Source organism: Aythya ferina (genome assembly GCF_964211825.1).
Source record: "Aythya ferina genome assembly, chromosome: 1".
In the NCBI taxonomy this organism is placed as follows: domain Eukaryota; kingdom Metazoa; phylum Chordata; class Aves; order Anseriformes; family Anatidae; genus Aythya; species Aythya ferina.
In genome coordinates, this window is record NC_140296.1 from 207509215 (window position 1) to 207520437 (window position 11223).

The 11223-nt window shown below is 46.9% G+C and overlaps 2 long non-coding RNA genes across 4 annotated transcripts; both read left to right on the forward strand.

The window, feature by feature from the left end:
- The first annotated feature begins 106 nt into the window (after positions 1 to 106).
- LOC311430486 lies at positions 107 to 1919 on the forward strand. Of its 2 annotated transcripts, XR_014688839.1 has the most exons (5): positions 107 to 230; positions 352 to 401; positions 787 to 880; positions 990 to 1125; positions 1843 to 1919. It is a non-coding gene; the product is annotated as an uncharacterized lncRNA (long non-coding RNA). The 2 variants fall into 2 exon arrangements; XR_014688840.1 differs by lacking the exon at positions 1843 to 1919 and having other exon boundaries at positions 990 to 1364.
- Positions 1920 to 2492: 573 nt separating this feature from the next.
- LOC311430487 lies at positions 2493 to 8543 on the forward strand. Of its 2 annotated transcripts, XR_014688841.1 has the most exons (5): positions 2493 to 3033; positions 4501 to 4602; positions 6134 to 6207; positions 6638 to 6783; positions 7854 to 8543. It is a non-coding gene; the product is annotated as an uncharacterized lncRNA (long non-coding RNA). The 2 variants fall into 2 exon arrangements; XR_014688842.1 differs by lacking the exon at positions 4501 to 4602.
- Positions 8544 to 11223: the final 2680 nt, after the last annotated feature.

Sequence of the window (11223 nt, forward strand, 5' to 3'; positions counted from 1 at the left end):
AGCAGCTGCTCGCATAGTGCTTGAACGGTGTGCTTGAGGAGGAGGTCTGTGGAATCTTGAAAGCTTACAGATAAGGGGTTTTTGAAACTTTTATTTTTATTTCTGTCCTGTCCCCAGTAGAGTGTAAACCTTTGGAGGAACCAGTCACAGGAAAGAGCTCCTTCCGGAACTGTTCAGCGCTCCGTAGGCAGCTCGGTGACTGGCTTGGTCTACTCCTGAGGTGTGCTGAGGTATGGGGGCTGCTGTTTTGAAATGATAATATTGTAAACGGGGTCCCTTTGTGTTGTTGAGGGATGGGTGCTAATGCTGGCAGCTGAATGATTATCTTGTGACCGTTTTCATTTGTTAAAGCTGAAACACAGTGTACAACGCGGGACTTGACCGGAGCTGCTTTTGGCAAGGTGAGCGATGAACAGATGTAGCAGGTACTTTAGGGGTGCAGTTGTCACTGCAGTTACTTAACTGCACAAAGTACAGTAAAAATCCTGTTGATATTTCAGGGGTGTTGTAGCTGGCCTAAGAGAGCAGATGGAAGCATCTGCCTCGAGGGCAGGTGAGGGAGCAGAGGTTAGGGAGCAGATGAGAGTAACTGTCCCAGCTGTGCTGTGGCTTTGGATGCTGCTTCAGCCTATGCTTTTCTTTTTGTTTCACAGGTGTGTCGCACAGGCTCAGAGGGGCCAAGCTGCACTCTGAAGAGCAGCACGGGAAGGGCGGGCTGTTTGTGAGCTGGATTGGAGCAGAACTGCCAAGTAGCACGAGGTGACTGCGAAGGGTCTTGCTTTGCAGGTGCCATGGCAGGCTCTCCACAGAAGCGGTTGAGGATTTGAGAAGAGGTTGCAGATCATCGAGGAGCGACACGTGCAGGGACGGCTTGAAAACGGTATGGCTGCTTTCTCTTCTGTTTATCAGGTGTCCCAGGCGACGTGGGCTGTGATGTTAGCCTTTAGGATCGGAACAAAGCAGGTGCTGATGGCGGTCTTCTTCGGTAGGCAAAGAGGTGCCCGAAGCCCCCTCCTGTGCAGCCTGAGCACGCCTCGCTGAGGATGAAGCTTGCTTTCCAGCAGTTCTGGAAACTGTGTTGAGGCTGAAATGCTGCGTCTGTGTTCGGGTTGGGGTTGCACCTTGGTGAGTGTAGGGATGGGTTTTAAGTGGGTGCAGCGGAGGGCCCGGCCCCAGTGTCCTGTAGTGTGTTTTGACCCATCAGCATAGCCTTTTGGTTCTCAGATAGCCTGCTGAAGTAAGTGATTTTTGCTGCGAGTGGAACGGAATTGATTTTGTTGGCGTATAATCTGTTCTGCTCCTAGATTTTTCTTTCTGCGTAAATAAAAGTTTGAGCTAATTCGAGCTGAAAAAGCTTCAGTTACTTGCTTGGTTGTGTTGTCCTTTCAATATTCAAAGCTGCAGCGAAAGCATGGGGATTGTTGCTTCTAGAAACACCCCAGTTCTCCTGTCTGCCCTCTGCATGCTGTTGAGCTAAGCCTTATAAATAAGTAAATAAACCACAGCTGCTGCTCCTCCTCTTTCTACTTTCATGTGCTTTGCCCCTCCCCTTTCCCAGGTGATTGGGTTTGGGTGCTGGGTGGGACCAAAAGGTATATGAGCCCCAAGTATGCCGTCAGAGAGCTCCTTCTGCCTTCTGGGCTGCTCTTTGGGGGTAAGTGCTTTGTTTTTCCTTCAGTCAGTTGCCGGGTTCTCTAGGCAGGCTGGAGTCTATGGATTTCTGGAATTCTAAGGGCTTGGAATTCACTTCATAGAGGGATATGTAGCAGAGGTTGCTGGCTCTACTTTTTTTTTGGGATGGTGGGATACGCTCCTGTGTTTGATCTGTATTTTAATCTCTAGATGAATCAACCCACTTGTGTAACTCTCCAGAGGACTAAAACCAGCTTGATGACATGCTACAAGAGGCTTGACCGTGTTGGTGCAGTATTACCAGGAGACTGAGCAGGGTCACCTTTTTCATCTGCAAAGGGTATGTCTGCCATTACCCCTGCCGGGGCTGCTATGCATTCATGGCCTTGTGGCATTTGTGGACTTCAGTTTGTTTGTTTGTTTGTTTGTTTGTTTGTTTTATTTGTCTGGCTCTGGTCTCTGTGTTTGAGTCCTCTGCATGTGCCGCACTGTTTGCGTATCCATTGTGGATGTGACCTTCTCTCTTTGTTTCTTGTAGCTCAGGGCGTAGGCACGGAAGCTTGAACGAAGCATGAGGGTGAGTGGACAGCAGTGGGGGCCCCGAGTTGCTCGGTGGACTGTGTGAGTCTGCTTCAGCCGTCGGGCCGGCTTTGCAAGTGCCTTGCGACAGCAGAGTACGTCTCCTGCCACGTTTCTGACACGTGCCAGACGTCAGCGGTTCCAGGGTTCCAGTTCCTGAAATGCTGGAGATGCTCGGAGCACGAGAGGAGCTGGGGCGGCTTCGGGGGGCTGGGGGAGAGGGGACAGGGGAGAGGGGGGGCGGCTGCGGCGGCGGGGGGGGGCAGAGAGGGCAGCAGGAGGAGGTGCCGTTGCGTGCGCGTGGCCGACGCCCCTCTGGATTGGCTGGAGTGCTCCGTCCCGAGGCATGCTGGGAGCTGTAGTTCTGCGCTGCCGGGCGGCCACGTGGGCTCCGGGCTGCGCGGCCGGGCCGGGGCCGGGCCGGGGCCGGGCCGTGCGCGCCGGGAGGCGCAGGTTGCCGCTGGCGGCGAGCGCGGTTGCCGGCGGTGAGGCGAGCGAGAGCCTCCGGGGGTGCCTCCTCGGAGCGTCGGGCCGGGAGGGGCGGGGGGTGTTGAGGCCGGGCGCGGGTCCTCGCTGCGCTTGATCGTTGGGCTGCGCCGCGCCGCGCCTCGGAGGCTTTCCTCTCCCTGCGTCCTGACAGCCGGCTCTCTCCTTGTGCTGCGGTTCACCGGGGCAGAAGCAGCTCCCCGCCGCTAGGACCCCTGCGGGGTTTGTTGCCGAGCGAAGGTGGCGCACCGGGTAAAGCGAGGAAAGCCGCAGCTGGCGTGCTGCGGTCGCAGGGTTCTCAGGAGAGAGAGCAGCCCGTCCGTCCCGACTGCCCAGGTAAGTCGCAGCGACCTCGGGGTGGAATCAAGGCGTGCTCGTAAGCTTCCTGCAGCCCCGGCTCCAAGGCTTCATTGAATTTGCGGAAGCGCGAGCTGCTCGGCGCTGGGAAGCGCAAAGGGAAGGAAGGCACGTAGTGCCTGCCGAGTCGTAGTAGCCTCTTAGACCTAGAATGAACTGGCCTGTCAGGCTCTGTCTGTTGCTCAGTCTTTGGTACGAGAGGCTAAACTTTGTCCCGCCTCAGCTTTCGGAGTTGTCCTAGGAATAGACCGGTGCTTGCGGGGCTTTCCAGGACGCTGGTTGCGGTCAGTGAGGACAGACGTGAGAGGCAATTTCTGTCTGTCTGTCTGTCTGTCTCTTGGTTATGTCCCAAGAGTTTTTTGCTTGAACTGTGTGCAATAAAGGAGGCCTTGGGCCTGTACTGAGCAGCGAGAGAGAGCAAAGCTCTGCGTAAGCACTGGCCGTGGCAACGTTGCTTGGGAGTTGAGCGGCTGGGGGTCTTTCCAGAGGTGGGGGGTCTTCCCAGCGGAACTCGGTACGCAGGCAGAAACGTGACCTTCGAGGTCTTTGTTTGTCTTGCGCTGCAGCTGTGGTATTTGCCCCATAACTGTATGGAGTTGCTGAATTCTAGAGGGGATGATGATAGAGACGTCCCTGGTTCAGCCTTTTTTTGCCGCAGTCCTTGCAGAAGTTGTGGAAAAATGAGTAGTATCCTTCTCTTTAAGTTCACCTTTTAAAGAGTTCTTCCTGCAGACTCCTGTCTCCGTGGTTTAGGTACGTGATTTGTGTGAAACAGAGCCAGGCTTTCCTGTTAACGAGTGCCCTGATTGAAATTCCCTGTTGTTGGAGAACAAGAACCATCAGTGGTGCTTGGCAGTTTAAAACCTCTTGGCTTACGCAAAGGCTAACTTGCCAAAGCGAATGGGAAGTAGCCTAAAGTTCAGTAAATGCGCTGAATAGAAAAGGCCGTCTTCTTGACGGGAAAAGAGCTTTGCAGAACGTGAGCTTTGTTTCCCGTAGGGCTCCCTGCTTGCCCACCTGTTCAGCGATTACTGCAGGCTTTGACTGGTCCCCTCAGGCCCAATATCGCACACGTGCTGTGCTGCAGACGGTGCCTTAGCTTCCTTGCCGTCTCGTGCTGCGTTACTTGTACCTGCGGAAAACTTACTTCAGTGTCACAGAAACCCCGTGGGAAGCGTTCCCGACTCACGCCGGTAGGACCATCCCGTCGCGGCTGGTAAAATCCAGGAGCAGGACGATGCTTGGAAGAACGTCACCTATGGAGGAGAAGACAACAGTCTCCTTCCTGTTAGGCAACAGGTTTCCAAGACTGGTTTCCCCACCCCCCTGTGCGTTTTGAAGGAGGCAGTCCCTAAGCTGATGCAATCCAACTATCCAACTGCATCTAAGATGCTGGTTGTTACTTCCATAAGCTATAAAGGAACTTAATGTGTTCTGTGTTTTTAGGTCGAGGCTCGTGTGCGTGAGTTTGGCTTGTCGCGATGGCCGGTGTAGATGATCGCTCACGTGCCCCAAAGCTCCTTGTGCTGATGCTGGATCTGCCCCACGGTAAAGGACCGCATGCTGTGTGTTCAGCTTTTCTTCCTTACCGTGTCGTCCGTATGTATGTATGTATTTACTTCTCTGAAGGAAAGGGTGGATTTTTCGTGGGTCCCTCTGTGCGCGTCTCGAACCAGGCTGCAGTAAATACGCGTAAGCGAGTAGGCTGCTGCAGCGCGTCCTGGACAGTATCAGGGTGCTACTCTGCTAGCAGTGGAGAGCTGGGTGAAGGTGCCCAGGGTAAGGGCTTGTTCTGCCTCAAGTTGAACAGAAAGTTTCAGGAGTTGAGCATCCCAGGGGATGTTTGTGGGACTGCTGTTAGACGATAAAGGTTCGGATGGCTGTCGACGAAGGGGATTTTGTTGGTTCTTTTTCGATAGCTGTTCCTGCCAAAGATCGCGTCGGTCACAAAAGGTAGTAGTAACCTTGCGGTTTCTATGTTCTGTAGCGTTTGTACTAAAATACACTGGCAGATGAATAAATGAGCAGGTACAAATACACGTGACTCTGTAGCTGAGACTAAATAACGTGCAGTTTCTTCTGTGTTTTATCTTTCAAAGCACGTTGTTGCTGAGCGCCTGAGCTTTTTGCTCGCATTACCGAGGAAAGGAATGGCAGTGCTTCTTCCCCCCTCATCTCTCTTTTTTTTTTTTTTTTTTTTTTTCCCCCCTCTCCTCTTCTTCCTCGATGACAGGGTACTCAATGTTTTCCTCGGATGTCCACGTGAAAAACGAAATAAATAAATAAATGCTGATGGTGAAGACACTGACAGAATTGGGTGACATTTTCAAGGTAGAGGAGGGGCGAAGAATGTGGAAATTCCTGGTACATTAGTGGTGCTCTGTTAACAAAACTGACGTATACGCCACTTGCTGTTCCTAGTTTTTTGGTTTGGTTTTCCTTTCAGTAGTCTCCCCGAAGGCTTTTGCGGACACACGGTGTATCTTTTCTGTTCTTTTCAGTATTCTGAAAAGTATTCAGTATTTCTTTTTCAGTATTCGTTTGTCAGGAAAGACGACCGTGCAATCCGAGGGCTGTGGACAACCATCTACCAGGTGGTTGTTGCAGCCTCCATCGGTCATGTTATTTGTGCTTTTAGCTCGCCCTCTCCTGTATCTTGAGTTGAATTTTTTTTTTTTTTTTTTTGGCAACACTATGTTTGCAGTGATAGCATTGCTGCCGAGGTATTTTTGACTAAAAATGATCTTAACTGTAGTAGTGAATTCACAGAGTGTGGCTTTGTGTAACGACTCCCGCGATCACAACTTTTTTTTTTTCCTTTGTCACAGATAGGAGGAAAGCTCTTTCCAGAGAGATGGAAAGAAAGTTGTTTCAGAATACGTTCAGAATGTCTGAAGTTGTTTTGGAATTTTTTTTTGTTTTGTTTTTTTTTTTTTAGTAGTTAACAGTAGTACAGCCCACAGAGCAATTTCTTTGTGCGTGAGAACTCGCGGGTTAACTGAAAGTTACTTGTTTTATTATAAAACTAGGATTTGAAGCCACGGGCATTCAGAAATGCATATGATATGTCTTGTCACAGTCTTCTAGATCAGCTAACCGGAATGAGAACCAATCTTCTGAAAACACACAGGGATATCGTGGGGCAGGATGAAGGTAAATGGACACAATTATTTATTAATATTCTGGTACAGCTATTTAATTCACCTAAGTAGTGTTTCTGTCCTCGGTGTGGGAGAGGAAGTAGACTTTGCATCGTTTCTTGGGTCAGTCGTCCTTCCCTAGATTCCGAAGGAAAAGAATGAAATTTCTGCCTTCTGTCACAAAACATGTTGTGCGTGCTTGGAATTTGAAAATTAAGTTTCATGGGTGAGCTTTCCTGTGCAACAGGATGCAGTAGATGTTCTTATAGTGATGGTGAAAGGAAAGAGGGGCTTTATTTGCCTTTTGCTTTTCCTTTGTTTTGTAGAGGGAGGAAATAGTGATTTCTAGATCTTAAATGCTAACACTGGAAATGGAAGCATGCGAGGCTTGTATTTCCTTAGTCTTAAGGTAGACTAAATTTAGATACCTTGTTCTGCTGCAGACTGCCTTCACGGCGTTCCTGTTGCTCAAAGGGGAAATCATCAGGAGTAGTTGAAAATGATGCCTTCACCCCTTCGGGAGATTGATCCAGATCAACCAAAAAGGCTTCTTCATACACTTGGCAGTCTGTTCAAACAGGATGAGAAGGTAGGAGAAGTCTTGCTATCTGCTGTATCATTATTTGAAAAGTAACTGAATTGTAACACGGAGGCAAATACTCTGGTAGTGAATTGACGAAGCAATTGTTTTTTACTTATATTAAAAAAAAAAAAAAAAGTCTTTTCAGGGTACGATGATAGATGAAGCAGATAAATTTGTTGCTGGGCCTCAGAATAAGATCAAGCGTCCTGGAGAGCCCAATACTCCAGCATCACTAAAGAGAGAAGGCGTAGCACGTCGCCGCTATTGCGACGGCCACAGTCACTGTTGTGACAAACCATGTTGGTGGGAAAGGGCCACCCTGTGCTGCTGGATCTCCGTCACCATATCTGAACCTCAAAGGCATGCCAACAAATAAAGGTGTGTTGGAGTTGTTGTAGTACAGGAACTTGTGTGGTCATAAATGGACATAGTGTGCAGGAAAAAAAAAAAAGGTCTCCGTGCTTTCTGTGTTAATTCAAAAGGACACGTAAGTTTTAGAGTTAATTGGGACTGAATTTCTTTGGTCGGCTTAGACAAACAGGCTGTTGCTATAGGTAACGAAGTCCTGAATGAGCAATAATTTGGAACTGTTTCTAAAAAGTGCTGAAACCTTTCACCACGATGGTTTGGCGGTAGCAAGGATTTCATTTCAGCTTTTAATTCTCATTTGTGTATTCTATAGTGGGGAAGGGAGAAGTGGGGAAGGAAAGTGTGTAAAAAAAAAAAAAAAAAAAATTTTTAAATTTCTCACAAATAGTAATTTACCCACCTGTTGCAGCAGAGTCGAAAGAAAAATTTGCTGGAACTGGGGGAAGGAGGGGAAACTTTAGTTTGCTTTAGTCACTGAAATGGGAATACAGCAAATAACTTCACGACAGTCATATGAGACGGTAGCAGCCCAAAAGGAGGTATTCCTGTGGTTGCGTCAAAGGGTGAATAAAACTACTGAAGTGATCTGACAGTGCTGAGTAACTCTCTCCACAGTACTTTCAACAAGAAGGGATGCAGAATAATGTCCTTCTGTGTTTTTTGATCCTGCAGTTATATGCACTACTAAGCTCCTTCTTAATTTTCAGACACTGGTATCAGTACTGTCCAAGATGGTAATGGAGAGAAGAAAGCAGAAAACTGTCAGTTGCTGGAAGAGCAAATTGATGGCTTGTCTGTGCAAATGGCTTCTTCGGTTCCAGCTGTTAAGGGAGAGGATGAAATGTCACCTGGTGACTTAGACTCTCTACATGATGAGTTCAATTGCTTAAATGATGCAAAGATGGCTTGGATCGTAAACCTGGTACCAATGCACTTGTTCGAGGGCCTCTAAATTACAGCGTGGCTGGAGATGACCAAAAACGAGTGATGGAGTCTACTTCTGAATCTGTGCCAAATTGATTTAAAATAACACCTACAATGTTGGAGGGAAGCGATGCTGGTATTAAAATCAGAGTGGTGAAAGAGGTTTGCAAACGTGGAAGAAGTAAGTTCTTTATTAGTGTATTAAAAATAGGCTAGGGGTACAGAAGACTTTTTCTTGAAATGAGGATCTATTTTGAAAATAAAACCTCAGATTTGGAATGATTTTTGATTACTCGTGTACAAGTAGTGGAAGAACAAGAAAGTAAGTACATGTATTCAGAGTCCAACTTTATATCCTCACCGTCCTTACTGCAGCACTCTTAAGCAGGCTTAGTCACAGCACCATTCGTGTTTTCATAGTTGGTTCAGAGAAGAAAACACAGAAACCAATGAAAAAATACTGTTGTTTCACATCTAAGGTGTCCGGTTCATTCTTTTGCGCTACTTTTTTTTTTTTTGTTGTTAAACTTTATACGAGACAATCGTGCTCATGCTCCACATAGATCGGTCATCTTGTAAAGAGTAGTTATCTTAAACCTCTGCTTTCAAAAATGACAGCTCTAGGTTGAAACATGGCTCGGTATCCCTTTGTTTCTATTAACTGCTGATCATGGCAGCGTGTTCGTGGAGATACAAGGCTTCTCTGCTGATTAAACCTAGTCTGCATTTTCCAAGGGCAGGTGTTTCTAGATACTGCTCTTTTAAGAGAACAAAATTCAGCGTTACATTTGAATATCAGCTAATCGATATCACTTCAAATTATTGGTATGCTGGCTTTTTTTTCTTACGTGCATTACTGTATGCAGAAATGGGAAACTCTAGGCTTTGTTGTTTTTCCTTTGGCTGTTGAGATTTACTGAAAATGCATTTACAAGATCTGTTTCTAATATCTGTTTGGATCTCTTCTTTAAGATCGTGAAAAAAATCTTCTCTCTTCTTGAGGAGGTACGTACAAGGACGGATGGAAACTCAGAAGTATTTCATTGAATTTGCTATAAGGGAAGGAGCAAGGTTTGTATAGATACGAATGATTCGGAGTTAAACGCTAACGTTGTTCATGATAGCAAATCTCAGTCTTTTCCAAAACAAGTGTTTTGTTTTGACATACCTAAATTATTACAGTTTCAGCGGTCAAACTGCCGTTGTATTTTCTGAAGTAAATGGTCGTTACCTAGAGCTGAAGTGTGAAATAGAAAGATACGGGTGGTTATGGAAGAAAGACCCAGAATTTGCGTGGGTTGGGGAAAGATGGCTGTATCAAATTAAATTTGCCATTCTGATGTCAGAAATGAGGGAAGCTCTTCCATGCTGGAAACAGAGAGCCTCCGCTAATACTGTTTGTCGTGGCCAAATAATACTGAGTTATTTAACTGCTGTTTTTGGAAGAAGAAATGAAATTACTTCCCTAGGTTTAAAAATCGTGTCTTAATACAGCACTTAGAGAGAACGCTAGAGGAGCTAGAGTTCAACAGCCTACCCAACAGAGTTAATCAGGTGAACGGTAGATAATAGTGTACCAGCCAGAGGAATACGGACCGGGAATGAGTTTGCTGTGCCGCAGAAGAGTGGAAGAGGACGTAGCTGTTGCCCTCGCCATCCTGGCGGTCAAGTGATCTTACTGTCAGAGTCCGAGAAGAAGCAGCAGAGCTTTAACTTTACGAACCTCTATCGGCAGAAGCTGGGCTGTAACCTTAAGGACGTGCTATGAAAGGTGTGGCTTTTTTCCTGTGGAGGGTGCTCTTTGCTCAACAGGCTGAAAAAAATAACCATTGCTGCCCCTCCTGCAGGTGGTGAGAATTTACTCACTTGAATACTGTCATTAGCTGTTTTACGTGCAATAGGCAGTGGATCGCACTAAAATGGGGCACTGTCAAATGCACACAGTGTCTGCATTGTGGAGAGATCCCATCTGTTGTGTCCCCCCCCTCCCCCCCCCCCCCCCCCAATAAAAAACCAACCAAACAAACAAAACTCCCAGAAACACCTGCACTGGTAATATTGCATGTTGCCAGCACAGAGACGAGGGCCTTGTTCCCGAGAACTGCTAGCCATGCCTTTAAACTTGAGATTCAGCGTAGATCGAGAGTAAAGAAACTGCTGTTGTGTTAATGAAAGCTAAAGACAGCCCTGTGACTGTTACCACTTGGTGGTTACTAAACAATCTACATCAGACTCTCTTCTGTTTTTATCTGCAGACATTATGAAAGCGCACCTGAGGCTTCCCAGGTCCCTGACTTCAGTTCTCTTTCCTCCCGTGAGGAGGACGGAGATTCTTCAGGTGGCCTTGCCTTGGCACACGCTGTGCTTTGGAAGCACTAAAAAGAAATGCTTTTAAAAGTGTGCATTTATTTTAATGTTCATACAAAAGAGATTGGTTTTGAACAGTGTTGTTACCGGATCACTAATTTGATATTTTAACTGTATGCATTTTTTTGAACATAGGTGGGGGTGTGTGTGTGTATATGTGTGTGTATATATATATATATAAAAAAAATAAACCGTTTTATTAATTCTCGTTAAGTGCTGATCTGAGGAGTCTGTAATGGGCAGCGCTGAATTCCTCAAATTGTCTGTCACCAACAGACCGCTAATATTTTTTGTGAAACCAGTCTGCATATCCTGAAACCCCACTTCTGGTAATAGCTGCGGAATGTGTTTGTTACTTACCTCCCGGTAGCACGTACCCTGGAGCACCTGCCTCATCAGTCAGCTCAGCCTGTACAGGGTGTACATTTTTGCTCCAAGGCTAAAGTGTTAAAGACACCAAGTTCCAGCTTACCAAATCCTTGGTTACCCGAGTTAATATCCTCCCTTCCGTTCCTCTTACTCTTTTGTTCAAAGGTAATGTTGTGAATCACAGAAAATGCAACGAAGACTGGAGCACCTGCACGTAATTAATATTTTCCTTTTAAACGGTAATATGCCAGTAGTAAGTGGCTCTTCAGATAATTTTATTTTCGGTTGTTCTCATTTAAAAACAGTCTCCTGCTCCTTTAACAGCTTTCTTTTAAAAGACAGGTTGAAGTTGTGCTGGCGTTAAGAAGCTCTTCACAAGGTACTGGGGCTGTCCTGAGGATTCCACTTGACCAGCCA